General features: G+C 44.5%; 1 protein-coding gene across 3 annotated transcripts in view; it reads left to right on the forward strand.

Moving 5' to 3' along the window:
* STARD13 (StAR related lipid transfer domain containing 13) overlaps positions 1-17,145 on the forward strand; it is a 530,489-nt gene that overhangs the window by 284,077 nt on the left and 229,267 nt on the right. The window lies entirely within an intron of this gene.

Below are 17,145 nucleotides of genomic sequence, written 5' to 3' on the forward strand. Positions count from 1 at the left end.
TTGACAGCTGCCAGATGTGAACAAGGGGGACTTAAAGAATGAAAGCGATGGCGCCAAAGAGTATATTCCATACAGTTGCTAAGGTGGGGCCCCGACATGGGATACTCACCACACACGGGGATATGAACACAAACACAAAATGCGCCACACACTACCACGTGCTTGAACACATATACGACCCTCAGCACACATTTCACCACACACACACCAACCTCGCAACATAAAAGTCGAAACACAAAAGTCACCACTCAAAACTCGCCACGCGCAAAACTCGCTACATGCAAAACTCGCCATATGCAAAACTAGGCTCACGCAAAACTCGCCACACGTGCAAAACTCACCTCATGGAAAACTCACCTCATGCAAAACTTGCACACAGAAAAATTGCCACATGTACAAAAGTTGCACCACATGCTAAAGTTGCCTCACACAAAACTTGCACATACTCAAAACGCACCACACATAAAACTCGCCACACGCAAAACTCGCCATGCACAAATCTTGCTGCACACAACTTGCTACACTAACCTGTCACATGCAACTCGACACACAAAAAGTTGCTACACGCATGTCGCCACACAAAACTCATCTCACAAAAGTCGCTACATGCATGTCGCCACACGCAACTCAACACACACAACTTGACACACGAAACTCGCCCTAAAACACACACAAGGTATTATCCTTCAAAAATAAAAATCTGATTTAATAAGCTGACAAACTACAAGAGCAACAAATGTACCATATAGGAAATACGGCAGCTGTCAGTCACATGACCTGTCTATTATGTGTATGTGTGAGCTAATATATACTGCCAGGGGGTGGGCTTCCTGTTGGCTGGGGATTTATCAGGCTGCCAATAGCAACCAATCACAGCTCAGCTTCTATTTTGCTACAGTTAATTAATCTGAGCTCTGATTGGTTAATATAGGCAACAAAGACATTCTCAGTATAACAAAGCTAATATATGTTGTGAAATGCTTCTATTAGCTTAGTTTTTGCCTTTTAATAATTACATTTCTATCTATTTGTTTTGTGTTTTTTGCGTGCAGAATAAATTTTTGTTAACACATTCTATTTTGCTAACAGCAGTCATTAACCCGGGCGAAGCCGGGTAGTACAGCTAGTATATATATATATCTACACTACAGTGGCGTATCCAGGGGGGGCAGCCGGGGCATGTGCCCCGGGCGCAGCCGACAGGGGGGCGCCAGCGGGGCCGCCTGATGATGCGGCATTGCATTGCGGCAGTGTCCAAGCCAGGCTCCTCGTCGGCGCTCGGCGGCATTGTGTCGCCCCCACAGTCTGACATAATCCCGGGCCGTTCGTTCTCTGAGCCGGCTGAAATTGACAGCCGGCTCAGAGACAGTGCAGCTGCTGCGCGTCGCTACGGCGCTACCAGCCAGGTTCGGCTTGCCGCCGCTTGCCTTGTTGTGAGACAAGTCCCTTCCCTTCTGTTTAAGCCAGTGCCTGCGCCCTGCCCTGACAACCGCTGTCCGCTGAGAGGCGCTGACCGCCGCTGGCACTTCCGCATCAGGGAAGCGCCAGCAGCGGGTGACATCACTGAGTGTGTGACAGGCTGCTGCGCTGCTTCGTTCGTTGCGCCGGTGTTCTGTGCGGCCAGGTGTAGTGTACTTGCGTTGGACGGTGACGTCGGGCGGGGTGCCGGTGGGCGGTGGTAAGTGCTCCAGACCGCGGCCGCGGGGACCGGGTAATGGAGCTGAAGTCACTCTGAAGACGACCGAATCTTCAGAATCATTCAACATGAAATGATCCTGCCTGGCGCCTGCATGCATGATGGGGGGGGAGAGGGGGAGGGAGCAGCGGCCAGCCCAGGGGCAACGCAAAAATGGGTATGTGTCACTTGACTTGTGAGTGAGTCTGAGGACTGTGAAGCAAAGACTTAGCCAGGGAGGCAGCAGGCAGCTCTGGATGAAAGACTGAACATATCATGATATGGGGGGGATGCGGATGGGGGCAGCACAAATCAGGACATTATGGGGGCAAAATTATCAGGACAGTATGGGGGCACAAGTGACAAATCAGAACAGTATGGGGGCACAAATGAGATCTGGACATTATGGGGGCACAAATGAAATCTGGACTAGCTTAATTTAGTATAAGTTATTGTTCTGTTTAAATACCATATATACATGTATATTGTGTAATATATACATACATAACATTTTATTGTTGACTAAGTTAAATAAAGTATTGTGGAAAAGACAGGCTTGGTCATACAGTTTCAATAGAGTCAAGGTTCAAATGGGGGGGTGCCAAACTGATCCTTTGCCCCGGGTGCAGGAAAGGCTAGATACGCCTCTGATCTACTATATAATTGTCTAAGGGTCACTTCCGTCTGTCTGTCTGTCCTTCTGTCTGTCTGTCACAGATATTCATTGGTCGCGGCCTCTGTCTGTCATGGAATCCAAGTCGCTGATTGGTCGTGGCAAAACGCCCACGACCATTGCCACGACCAATCAGCGACGCACACAGTCCGGAAGAAAATGGCCGCTCCTTACTCCCCGCACTCACTGCCTGGCGCCCGCATACTCCCCTCCGGTCGCCGCTCACACAGGGTTAATGCCAGCGGTAACGGACCGCGTTATGCCGCGGGTAACGCACTCCGTAACCGCCGCTATTAACCCTGTGTGTCCCCAATTTTTTACTATTGACGCTGCCTATGCGGCATCAATAGTAAAAAATTTAATGTTAAAAATAATTAAAAAACAAAAAACCTGCTATACTCACACTTCGTAGTCCGCCGAGCTGCTCGCGCCGGCCGCCATCTACCGTTCCCGGCGCTGCATTGCGAAATTACCCAGAAGACTTAGCGGTCTCGCGAGACCGCTAAGTCTTCTGGGTAATTTCGCAATGCATCCTGGGAACGGAAGATGGTGGCCGGCGCGAGCAGCTCGGCGGAGCTTCGGTGGATCCCAAGCGTCGGTAACCGCTTCCTGGATCCAGGCGCCAACGAAAGGTGAGTATATAACTATTTTTTATTTTAATTCTTTTTTTTTTAACAGGGATATCATGCCCACATTGCTATATACGTGGGCTGCGCAAAATACAATGTGGGCTGCGCATTATACTACATGGGCTGGGCAATATACTACGTGGGCTGCGCAATATACTACGTGGGCTGCGCAATATACAACGTGGGCTGCACAATATACAACGGGCTGCGCAATATACTAAGTGGCCTACGCAATATACTAAGTGGGCTGCGCATTATACTAAGTGGGCTGCGCAATATACAACGGGCTGCGCAATATACTAAGTGGGCTGCGCAATATACAACGGGCTGTGCAATATACAATGTGGGCTGGGCAATATACAACGTGGGCTGCGCAATATACAACGTGGGCTGCGCAATGTACAACATGGGCTGCGCAATATACAACGTGGGCTGCGCAATGTACAACGTGGGCTGGGCAATATACTACGTGGGCTGCGCAATATACTACGTGGGCTGCGTAATATACGAGGGCTGCGCAATATACTACTAAGTTGCACTGCGCAATATACAACATGGCCTGCGCAATATACTACGTGGCCTGTGCAATATACTACGTGGGCTGCGCAATATACTACGTGGGCGCAATGTACTGTGTGGGCTGTGCAATATACTACGTGAGCTGTCCTATACACTACGCATACATATTCTAGAATACCCGATGCATTAGAATCGGGCCACCATCTAGTATATATATATATATTACTAGCTGTACTACCCGGCTTCGCCCGGGTTAATGACTGCTGTTAGCAAAATAGAATGTGTTAACAAAAATTTATTCTGCACACAAAAACCACAAAACAAATAGATAGAAATGTAATTATTAAAAGGCAAAAACTAAGCAAATAGAAGCATTTCACAACATATATTAGCTTTGTTATACTGAGAATGTCTTTGTTGCCTATATTAACCAATCAGAGCTCAGGTTAATTAACTGTAGCAAAATAGAAGCTGAGCTGTGATTGGTTGCTATTGGCAGCCTGATAAATCCCCAGCCAACAGGAAGCCCTCCCCCCTGGCAGTATATATTAGCTCACACATACACATAATAGACAGGTCATGTGACTGACAGCTGCCGTATTTCCTATATGGTACATTTGTTGCTCTTGTAGTTTGCTTATTAATCAGATTTTTATTTTTGAAGGACAATACCAGACTTGTGTGTGTTTTAGGGCGAGTTTTATGTGTCAAGTTGTGTGTGTTGAGTTGCGTGTGGCGACATGCATGTAGCGACTTTTGTGAGATGAGTTTTGTGTGGCGACATGCGTGTAGCAACATTTTGTGTGTTGAGTTGCATGTGACAGGTTAGTGTAGCAAGTTGTGTGCAGCAAGATTTGTGCATGGCGAGTTTTGCGCGTGGCGAGTTTTATGTGTGGTGCATTTTGAGTATGTGCAAGTTTTGTGTGAGGCAACTTTTGCATGTGGTGCAACTTTTGTACATGTGGCAATTTTTCTGTGTGTGCAAGTTTTGCATGAGGTGAGTTTTCCATGAGGTGAGTTTTGCACGTGTGGCGAGTTTTGCGTGAGCCTAGTTTTGCATATGGCGAGTTTTGCATGTAGCGAGTTTTGAGTGGTGACTTTTGTGTTTCGACTTTTATGTGGCGAGGTTGGTGTGTGTGTGTGGTGAAATGTGTGCTGAGGGTGGTATATGTGTTCAAGCACGTGGTAGTGTGTGGCGCATTTTGTGTTTGTGTTCATATCCCCGTGTGTGGTGAGTATCCCATGTCGGGGCCCCACCTTAGCAACTGTACGGTATATACTCTTTGTCGCCATCGCTCTCATTCTTTAAGTCCTCATTGTTCACATCTGGCAGCTGTCAATTTTCCTCCAACACTTTTCCCTTCACTTTTTCCCCATTATGTAGATAGGAGCAAAATTGTTTGGTGAATTGGAACGCGCGGGGTTAAAATTTCACCTCACAACATAGCCTATGACGCTCTCGGGGTCCAGACGTGTGACTGTGCAAAATTTTGTGGCTGTAGCTGCGACGGTACAGATGCCAATCCCGGACATACACACATACATACATACACACATTCAGCTTTATATATTAGATATACCTGTATGTAATCTCCTGTATATAGTATATACCTGTGTGTCATCTCACCTATATATAGTATATATCTGTGTGTCATCTCCTGTATATAGTATATACCTGTATGTCATCTCCTCCTATACATAGCATATACCTGTGTCATCTCCTCCTGTATATACTATATACCTGTAGGTAATCTGCTCCTGTATATAGTATATACCTGTGTGTCATCTCCTCCTGTATATAGTATATACCTGTATGTCATCTCCTCCTGTATGTAGTATGTACCTGTATGTCATCTCCTCCTCTATATAGTATATACCTGTGTGTCATCTCTCCTGTATATAGTATATATCTGTGTGTCATCTCCTCCTGTATATAGTATATACCTGTGTGTCATCTCCCCTGTAAATAGTATATACCTGTGTGTCATCTCCTGTATATAGTATATAGCTGTATGCCATCTCCTCCTGTATTAGCCCTCGTTCACACGTTATTTGGTCAGTATTTTTACCTCAGTATTTGTAAGCTAAAATGGCAGCCTGATAAATCCCCAGCCAACAGTAAGCCCACCCCCTGGCAGTATATATTAGCTCACACATACACATAATAGACTGGTCATGTGACTGACAGCTGCCGGATTCCTATATGGTACATTTGTTGCTCTTGTAGTTTGTCTGCTTATTAATCAGATTTTTATTTTTGAAGGATACCAGACTTGTGTGTGTTTTAGGGCGAGTTTCGTGTGTCAAGTTGTGTGTGTTGAGTTGCGTGTGGCGACATGCATGTAGGGACTTTTGTGAGATGAGTTTTGTGTGGCGACATGCGTGTAGCAACTTTTTGTGTGTCGAGTTGCATGTGACAGGTTAGTGTAGCAAGTTGTGTGCAGCAAGTTTTGCGCATGGCGAGTTTTGCGCGTGGCGAGTTTTATGTGTGGTGCCTTTTGAGTATGTGCAAGTTTTGTGTGAGGCAACTTTTGCATGTGTTGCAACTTTTGTGCATGTGGCAATTTTTCTGCGTGTGGCAATTTTTCTGCGTGTGCAAGTTTTGCGTGTGGCGAGTTTTGCACGTGTGGCGAGTTTTGCATGTGGAGAGTTTTGCGCGTGGCGAGTTTTGAGCGGCGACTTTTGCGTTTCTACTTTTATGTGGCGAGGTTGGTGTATGTGTGGTGAAATGTGCACTGAGGGTGGTATATGTGTTCGAGCACGTGGTAGTGTGTGGCGCATTTTGTGTGTGTGTTCATATCCCCGTGGTGGTGTGATTATCCCATGTTGGGGCCCCACCTTAGCAACTGTACAGTATATACTCTTTGGTGCCATCGCTGTCATTCTTTAAGTCCCCCTTGTTCACATCTGGCAGCTGTTAATTTGCCTCCAACACTTTTCCTTTCATTTTTTCCCCATTATGTAGATAGGGGCAAAATTGTTTGGTGACTTGGAAAGCGCGGGGTTAAAATTTCACCTCACAATATAGCTTTGACGCTCTCAGGGTCCAGACGTGTGACTGTGCAAAATTTTGTGCCTGTAGCTGCGACGCCTCCAACACTTTTCCTTTCACTTTTTCCCCATTATGTAGATAGGGGCAAAATTGTTTGGTGAATTGGAAAGCGCGGGGTTAAAATTTCACCTCACAACATAGCCTATGACGCTCTCGGGGTCCAGACGTGTGACTGTGCAAAATTTTGTGGCTGTAGCTGCTACGGTTCAGATGCCAATCCCGGACATACATACATACATACATACATACACACACACACACATTCAGCTTTATATATTAGACTAGCTGTACTACCCGGCTTCGCCCGGGTTAATGACTGCTGTTAGCAAAATAGAATGTGTTAACAAAAATTTATTCTGCACACAAAAACCACAAAACAAATAGATAGAAATGTAATTATTAAAAGGCAAAAACTAAGCAAATAGAAGCATTTCACAACATATATTAGCTTTGTTATACTGAGAATGTCTTTGTTGCCTATATTAACCAATCAGAGCTCAGGTTAATTAACTGTAGCAAAATAGAAGCTGAGCTGTGATTGGTTGCTATTGGCAGCCTGATAAATCCCCAGCCAACAGGAAGCCCTCCCCCCTGGCAGTATATATTAGCTCACACATACACATAATAGACAGGTCATGTGACTGACAGCTGCCGTATTTCCTATATGGTACATTTGTTGCTCTTGTAGTTTGCTTATTAATCAGATTTTTATTTTTGAAGGACAATACCAGACTTGTGTGTGTTTTAGGGCGAGTTTTATGTGTCAAGTTGTGTGTGTTGAGTTGCGTGTGGCGACATGCATGTAGCGACTTTTGTGAGATGAGTTTTGTGTGGCGACATGCGTGTAGCAACATTTTGTGTGTTGAGTTGCATGTGACAGGTTAGTGTAGCAAGTTGTGTGCAGCAAGATTTGTGCATGGCGAGTTTTGCGCGTGGCGAGTTTTATGTGTGGTGCATTTTGAGTATGTGCAAGTTTTGTGTGAGGCAACTTTTGCATGTGGTGCAACTTTTGTACATGTGGCAATTTTTCTGTGTGTGCAAGTTTTGCATGAGGTGAGTTTTCCATGAGGTGAGTTTTGCACGTGTGGCGAGTTTTGCGTGAGCCTAGTTTTGCATATGGCGAGTTTTGCATGTAGCGAGTTTTGAGTGGTGACTTTTGTGTTTCGACTTTTATGTGGCGAGGTTGGTGTGTGTGTGTGGTGAAATGTGTGCTGAGGGTGGTATATGTGTTCAAGCACGTGGTAGTGTGTGGCGCATTTTGTGTTTGTGTTCATATCCCCGTGTGTGGTGAGTATCCCATGTCGGGGCCCCACCTTAGCAACTGTACGGTATATACTCTTTGTCGCCATCGCTCTCATTCTTTAAGTCCTCATTGTTCACATCTGGCAGCTGTCAATTTTCCTCCAACACTTTTCCCTTCACTTTTTCCCCATTATGTAGATAGGAGCAAAATTGTTTGGTGAATTGGAACGCGCGGGGTTAAAATTTCACCTCACAACATAGCCTATGACGCTCTCGGGGTCCAGACGTGTGACTGTGCAAAATTTTGTGGCTGTAGCTGCGACGGTACAGATGCCAATCCCGGACATACACACATACATACATACACACATTCAGCTTTATATATTAGATATACCTGTATGTAATCTCCTGTATATAGTATATACCTGTGTGTCATCTCACCTATATATAGTATATATCTGTGTGTCATCTCCTGTATATAGTATATACCTGTATGTCATCTCCTCCTATACATAGCATATACCTGTGTCATCTCCTCCTGTATATACTATATACCTGTAGGTAATCTGCTCCTGTATATAGTATATACCTGTGTGTCATCTCCTCCTGTATATAGTATATACCTGTATGTCATCTCCTCCTGTATGTAGTATGTACCTGTATGTCATCTCCTCCTCTATATAGTATATACCTGTGTGTCATCTCTCCTGTATATAGTATATATCTGTGTGTCATCTCCTCCTGTATATAGTATATACCTGTGTGTCATCTCCCCTGTAAATAGTATATACCTGTGTGTCATCTCCTGTATATAGTATATAGCTGTATGCCATCAACTCCTGTATTAGCCCTCGTTCACACGTTATTTGGTCAGTATTTTTACCTCAGTATTTGTAAGCTAAAATGGCAGCCTGATAAATCCCCAGCCAACAGTAAGCCCACCCCCTGGCAGTATATATTAGCTCACACATACACATAATAGACTGGTCATGTGACTGACAGCTGCCGGATTCCTATATGGTACATTTGTTGCTCTTGTAGTTTGTCTGCTTATTAATCAGATTTTTATTTTTGAAGGATACCAGACTTGTGTGTGTTTTAGGGCGAGTTTCGTGTGTCAAGTTGTGTGTGTTGAGTTGCGTGTGGCGACATGCATGTAGGGACTTTTGTGAGATGAGTTTTGTGTGGCGACATGCGTGTAGCAACTTTTTGTGTGTCGAGTTGCATGTGACAGGTTAGTGTAGCAAGTTGTGTGCAGCAAGTTTTGCGCATGGCGAGTTTTGCGCGTGGCGAGTTTTATGTGTGGTGCCTTTTGAGTATGTGCAAGTTTTGTGTGAGGCAACTTTTGCATGTGTTGCAACTTTTGTGCATGTGGCAATTTTTCTGCGTGTGGCAATTTTTCTGCGTGTGCAAGTTTTGCGTGTGGCGAGTTTTGCACGTGTGGCGAGTTTTGCATGTGGAGAGTTTTGCGCGTGGCGAGTTTTGAGCGGCGACTTTTGTGTTTCTACTTTTATGTGGCGAGGTTGGTGTATGTGTGGTGAAATGTGCACTGAGGGTGGTATATGTGTTCGAGCACGTGGTAGTGTGTGGCGCATTTTGTGTGTGTGTTCATATCCCCGTGGTGGTGTGATTATCCCATGTTGGGGCCCCACCTTAGCAACTGTACAGTATATACTCTTTGGTGCCATCGCTGTCATTCTTTAAGTCCCCCTTGTTCACATCTGGCAGCTGTTAATTTGCCTCCAACACTTTTCCTTTCATTTTTTCCCCATTATGTAGATAGGGGCAAAATTGTTTGGTGACTTGGAAAGCGCGGGGTTAAAATTTCACCTCACAATATAGCTTTGACGCTCTCAGGGTCCAGACGTGTGACTGTGCAAAATTTTGTGCCTGTAGCTGCGACGCCTCCAACACTTTTCCTTTCACTTTTTCCCCATTATGTAGATAGGGGCAAAATTGTTTGGTGAATTGGAAAGCGCGGGGTTAAAATTTCACCTCACAACATAGCCTATGACGCTCTCGGGGTCCAGACGTGTGACTGTGCAAAATTTTGTGGCTGTAGCTGCTACGGTTCAGATGCCAATCCCGGACATACATACATACATACATACATACACACACACACACATTCAGCTTTATATATTAGACTAGCTGTACTACCCGGCTTCGCCCGGGTTAATGACTGCTGTTAGCAAAATAGAATGTGTTAACAAAAATTTATTCTGCACACAAAAACCACAAAACAAATAGATAGAAATGTAATTATTAAAAGGCAAAAACTAAGCAAATAGAAGCATTTCACAACATATATTAGCTTTGTTATACTGAGAATGTCTTTGTTGCCTATATTAACCAATCAGAGCTCAGGTTAATTAACTGTAGCAAAATAGAAGCTGAGCTGTGATTGGTTGCTATTGGCAGCCTGATAAATCCCCAGCCAACAGGAAGCCCTCCCCCCTGGCAGTATATATTAGCTCACACATACACATAATAGACAGGTCATGTGACTGACAGCTGCCGTATTTCCTATATGGTACATTTGTTGCTCTTGTAGTTTGCTTATTAATCAGATTTTTATTTTTGAAGGACAATACCAGACTTGTGTGTGTTTTAGGGCGAGTTTTATGTGTCAAGTTGTGTGTGTTGAGTTGCGTGTGGCGACATGCATGTAGCGACTTTTGTGAGATGAGTTTTGTGTGGCGACATGCGTGTAGCAACATTTTGTGTGTTGAGTTGCATGTGACAGGTTAGTGTAGCAAGTTGTGTGCAGCAAGATTTGTGCATGGCGAGTTTTGCGCGTGGCGAGTTTTATGTGTGGTGCATTTTGAGTATGTGCAAGTTTTGTGTGAGGCAACTTTTGCATGTGGTGCAACTTTTGTACATGTGGCAATTTTTCTGTGTGTGCAAGTTTTGCATGAGGTGAGTTTTCCATGAGGTGAGTTTTGCACGTGTGGCGAGTTTTGCGTGAGCCTAGTTTTGCATATGGCGAGTTTTGCATGTAGCGAGTTTTGAGTGGTGACTTTTGTGTTTCGACTTTTATGTGGCGAGGTTGGTGTGTGTGTGTGGTGAAATGTGTGCTGAGGGTGGTATATGTGTTCAAGCACGTGGTAGTGTGTGGCGCATTTTGTGTTTGTGTTCATATCCCCGTGTGTGGTGAGTATCCCATGTCGGGGCCCCACCTTAGCAACTGTACGGTATATACTCTTTGTCGCCATCGCTCTCATTCTTTAAGTCCTCATTGTTCACATCTGGCAGCTGTCAATTTTCCTCCAACACTTTTCCCTTCACTTTTTCCCCATTATGTAGATAGGAGCAAAATTGTTTGGTGAATTGGAACGCGCGGGGTTAAAATTTCACCTCACAACATAGCCTATGACGCTCTCGGGGTCCAGACGTGTGACTGTGCAAAATTTTGTGGCTGTAGCTGCGACGGTACAGATGCCAATCCCGGACATACACACATACATACATACACACATTCAGCTTTATATATTAGATATACCTGTATGTAATCTCCTGTATATAGTATATACCTGTGTGTCATCTCACCTATATATAGTATATATCTGTGTGTCATCTCCTGTATATAGTATATACCTGTATGTCATCTCCTCCTATACATAGCATATACCTGTGTCATCTCCTCCTGTATATACTATATACCTGTAGGTAATCTGCTCCTGTATATAGTATATACCTGTGTGTCATCTCCTCCTGTATATAGTATATACCTGTATGTCATCTCCTCCTGTATGTAGTATGTACCTGTATGTCATCTCCTCCTCTATATAGTATATACCTGTGTGTCATCTCTCCTGTATATAGTATATATCTGTGTGTCATCTCCTCCTGTATATAGTATATACCTGTGTGTCATCTCCCCTGTAAATAGTATATACCTGTGTGTCATCTCCTGTATATAGTATATAGCTGTATGCCATCTCCTCCTGTATTAGCCCTCGTTCACACGTTATTTGGTCAGTATTTTTACCTCAGTATTTGTAAGCTAAAATGGCAGCCTGATAAATCCCCAGCCAACAGTAAGCCCACCCCCTGGCAGTATATATTAGCTCACACATACACATAATAGACTGGTCATGTGACTGACAGCTGCCGGATTCCTATATGGTACATTTGTTGCTCTTGTAGTTTGTCTGCTTATTAATCAGATTTTTATTTTTGAAGGATACCAGACTTGTGTGTGTTTTAGGGCGATTTTCGTGTGTCAAGTTGTGTGTGTTGAGTTGCGTGTGGCGACATGCATGTAGGGACTTTTGTGAGATGAGTTTTGTGTGGCGACATGCGTGTAGCAACTTTTTGTGTGTCGAGTTGCATGTGACAGGTTAGTGTAGCAAGTTGTGTGCAGCAAGTTTTGCGCATGGCGAGTTTTGCGCGTGGCGAGTTTTATGTGTGGTGCCTTTTGAGTATGTGCAAGTTTTGTGTGAGGCAACTTTTGCATGTGTTGCAACTTTTGTGCATGTGGCAATTTTTCTGCGTGTGGCAATTTTTCTGCGTGTGCAAGTTTTGCGTGTGGCGAGTTTTGCACGTGTGGCGAGTTTTGCATGTGGAGAGTTTTGCGCGTGGCGAGTTTTGAGCGGCGACTTTTGTGTTTCTACTTTTATGTGGCGAGGTTGGTGTATGTGTGGTGAAATGTGCACTGAGGGTGGTATATTTGTTCGAGCACGTGGTAGTGTGTGGCGCATTTTGTGTGTGTGTTCATATCCCCGTGGTGGTGTGATTATCCCATGTTGGGGCCCCACCTTAGCAACTGTACAGTATATACTCTTTGGTGCCATCGCTGTCATTCTTTAAGTCCCCCTTGTTCACATCTGGCAGCTGTTAATTTGCCTCCAACACTTTTCCTTTCATTTTTTCCCCATTATGTAGATAGGGGCAAAATTGTTTGGTGACTTGGAAAGCGCGGGGTTAAAATTTCACCTCACAATATAGCTTTGACGCTCTCAGGGTCCAGACGTGTGACTGTGCAAAATTTTGTGCCTGTAGCTGCGACGCCTCCAACACTTTTCCTTTCACTTTTTCCCCATTATGTAGATAGGGGCAAAATTGTTTGGTGAATTGGAAAGCGCGGGGTTAAAATTTCACCTCACAACATAGCCTATGACGCTCTCGGGGTCCAGACGTGTGACTGTGCAAAATTTTGTGGCTGTAGCTGCTACGGTTCAGATGCCAATCCCGGACATACATACATACATACATACATACACACACACACACATTCAGCTTTATATATTAGATTACTGGGGAGATGAGGAATAGATCGCCATTCTCTTGGCTTTAAATTTGGTACATACAATGAGGAAAATGTTATGGTGGCCATGCAGACTGTACCCTCCTTTACACCCATGTGGTGTATTGGGCCATAGATTGCATGAATTTGGAGCACTTCCGAGTGAATGCATCACTTTAGGCACTCATTTCTGGCTGGGGAACATGTAAGGAGCCATAGTTTTATGCATTGACTAGATGCTGGCCCGATTCTAGCGCATCGGGTATTCTAGAATATGTATAGTAGTCTATAGCACAGCCCATGTAGTATATAGCACAGCCCACGTAGTATATAGCACAGCCCACACAGTATATAACACAGGCCACGTAGTGTATAACACAGCCCACGTAGTATATAACACATGCCATGTAGTATAGCACAGCCACGTAGTATATAGCACAGGCACGTACTATATTGCCCAGCCACGCAGTATATTGCACAGCCCACGTAGTATATTGCCCAGCCATGCAGTATATAACAGCCCAAGTAGTATATAGCACAGCCACATAGTATATAGCACAGCCACGTAGTATATAGCACAGAGACGTAGTATATAACACAGCCTACATAGTATATAGCACAGCCCACGTAGTATATAACACAGCCCACGCAGTAGATAACACAGCCCATGTAGTATATAACACAGCCCACGTAGTATATAGCAATGTGGGCACCATATCCCTGTTAAAAAAAGACTAAAATAAAAAATAGTTACATACTCACCTTCCGTCGGCCCCCAGATTCAGGCCAGACGTTTACCGATGCTCCTCGCGACGCTCCTGTCCCAAGAATGTATTGCGGCAATAACACGTGATCGTGTAGCGGTCTCGCGAGACCACTACGTCATCATCTCGCGAGACTGCTACGTGATCTCCGGTCATTGCCGAAATGCATTCTTGGGACCGGAGCGTCGCGAGGAGTGGGAAAGGCGCCGGAAGGTGAGAATAGAATGATTTTTTTTTTTTTTTTTTTTTTACATTATATGTTTTTACTATTGATGCTGCATAGGCAGCACCAATAGTAAAAAGTTGGTCACACAGGGTTAATAGCAGCGTTAACGGACTGCTAAAACCCTATGTGGCTGCTGACTTGAGGGGAGTATGGAGGGGCCAATTCACAGCCGGACTGTGCCTATCGCTGGCCGGCCGCGACCAATCAGCGACCCGGGATTTCTGCGACAGACAAACAGACGGAAGATAGAAACAGACGGAAGTACCCCTTAAGCAGTTATATATATAGATAGGCTAGGGCTGTTTAAAATGTGTGGGGATCTCTGCTTCCATAAATGGTGGCAGGTCACATTGATGTGAAAGGCCTAGCAAGCTCCAGGACATTCCCCCTTTTTTTGCGAGCAGCCTACGCTGGTAATGTTTATCTCCATTGGGATGGTTTGCATTTGTTACTGCCAGTTGGACATTCCTCCTGGGATTGTTGCTCCTCTTAACCCTCTGTCAAACAGCTCAGTTACAGCTTGAGTGAGCAGAGGACCTGGGCTCAATGCCCACAAGTAGCAGCCAGCGCACTAAATGGAACTGTGTTTAGATTGCAATCAATTAAGTTTGGCTTCCAGGAATATGTGGCCACTTGTCGAGAACATTTTCCAATTCCCACTGTATTTTTTTTTCTCTTAACTGAGCAAAACATTGCAAGTCACAAGTAATACTAATGCCGGGTAATGAGATATAAATACATAAAGGAATACACTATGTACTTGGCACTTTGATGTGTGTGCGCTGATTAGAGGCCATGACCTCCAGTGTCTGCCTGTAATAGACAAGATAGCAGGACAAGGCTTCATAGCTGCGGATCGACAAAAATAGGCTTATTTATTTTAGACATAGCGATGCGGCTCACGAGGAGGACCATAATCCTATTCTTGGAAAACACAAAATACCCACCGCTCATTTATCATTGCTTTCAGACTGGCCCTTTCTAAATATTATGCTATTTACGCAGCAGCTGCTTCATAATTCTCATTGTGTACCGGAACATTGCAGATGTTTCATGGACTGGTATGTGCTACGTATTATTTTTTATGATGTCATTTTATTTGCATTATTTGTAATTGTAACTTTGAAACCTAAATTGGAATCTAGAAAACCTTCAGAATACTTAAATTGGAGATACGGCTTCTGAAAATTAAAGTTTTTAATTCATGAAAAGTTATACACCTTTCTAAGTCTACGTTCACATTTGCGGTCGGCGCCGCAGCGTCGGGCGCCGCAGCGTCGCCGCATGCGTCATGCGCCCCTATATTTAACATGGGGGCGCATGGACATGCGTCGCACTTGCGTTTTGCGCCGCATGCGTCCCTGCGGCGCTCGCGTCCGGGTGCAGAGGACGCAGCAAGTTGCATTTTTGCTGCGTCCAAAATCAATCAAAAAAAGGACGCATGCGGCGCAAAACGCAGCGTTGTGCATGCGTTTTGCTGCGTTTTTGCGTTGTGCGTTGCGGCGCCGACGCTGCGGCGCACAACGCAAATGTGAACGTAGCCTAAGAAACGTTCTGTAGAATTTTTCAAGATATTTGGTAACGGCTTAAACCTCCATAAACATTAGACTAATGTCGGACATATCCTTCAATATCGTTGGGATCGGCCTACACTCAAATGTGTATGGGGAGGCTGGTCAATTGATTGTCCGGGACGATGTCGATCGGGCATGTCCAATTTCAAACTGGTGACTGCTTTGTTCTCCCAGAGATAAGCGGCACTCTCATAGAGAACACAGGGGCATTCGGCTGGGTTAGCCATCGACAAAGATTACTGTCAGATAAACTATCGGCCAGAGCATTTTTCAACTAACAACTATGTAATGTGTTTAGGCACATTAAAGGTTTGTTTAAAGAAGCACTTCTCCTCCCATCAAAGTTTTTATCCTCCTAATATATTGCAATCATCATATTATATAGCGCTGTATACTTACAATTGTTCATTTTGCCTTTCTACCCAGATACTTCTTCTCTATTTCTCTGCTCTATGTAGAAACCAGAAGTTTATTGCCCCTACAAAAATCATTCCTCTTTTCACCTCCTGACCCAGCTGCTGCTCCTCCTCTCTCTTGCCAAGGATTTTTGCAATTACTTATGAATCATGCAGGGAAAATTGACCTCCTGTTTCTACATGGAGCTTAGAACGATTCAGCTAGTCACTTCTTAATCACGTGATGTCATAGACCTAATACAAAAGAGAAGAATTACTGGGTAGAAAGGCAAAATGAGCAATTGTAAGTACACAGTGTTGTATAATATGATGACTGCAATATATTAAAAGGATAAAAATTGGATGGGAGGAGTGCTTCTTTTAATTAGTGAGTGTGCGGCACTTAAAGGGGGTATCCGGGACTTTTCAAAAAACAAAAAATGTATCTAAGCACTAACAGACAGGTAATTGCAACTGACCTGCCTATTCTGTATGGCGCCATTCTCCCCGGGACAGAGTGGGCACAGAATGCTGCTGCCATGGATTCAGTTCCCTCTGCTGACGCGACGGGGCGGAACTTCTGAGGTCAGTCTGATTGACAGCTGGCTCCCCCAATTAGGCAGCGGGGATCCGGCTGCCAATCAGAATGACCTCAGAAGTCGCGCCCTGTCTACAGAGTGGACCGGAAAAGAAGCCTCCGCTCTGTAGGTGTAATGTCAGCAGAGGCTTCTGAATCCTTTCTAGGAGTGTCTGTGACCACTATGTGCTTTGGAAGAACGGTGCAATGCACAACAGGCAAATAAGTTGCAATTACCTGCCTATTAGTGCTTATGTACTTTTTTTTTTTTAAGTCCCAGATATCCCTTGTTTATACAGGCAGATCGCTCTTCCAATGTGCACTGAATGGTCTGTAGTAGAACGCTGAGTTCACATAGGCTGCCATGGTACTCGGCAAGCCAAGTCTTATTTACAGAGGACAATGTGCTGCTGAGAAAGATGACTTTTAAGTCTTCTTAAGAATCAGTTCACAGGAAGAAAGTGTTTTGCTAGTTCATCCGGTGATCGGCATCCTGTTTATGTAAACAGGTTGCGGGATGCAGTGACAGACAGAAGGCAGAGCAAGGGTTAACCAAATGTAACAATTTAAA

The sequence above is a fragment of the Ranitomeya variabilis genome, chromosome 3 (assembly GCF_051348905.1).
Source record: "Ranitomeya variabilis isolate aRanVar5 chromosome 3, aRanVar5.hap1, whole genome shotgun sequence".
NCBI lineage: Eukaryota > Metazoa > Chordata > Amphibia > Anura > Dendrobatidae > Ranitomeya > Ranitomeya variabilis.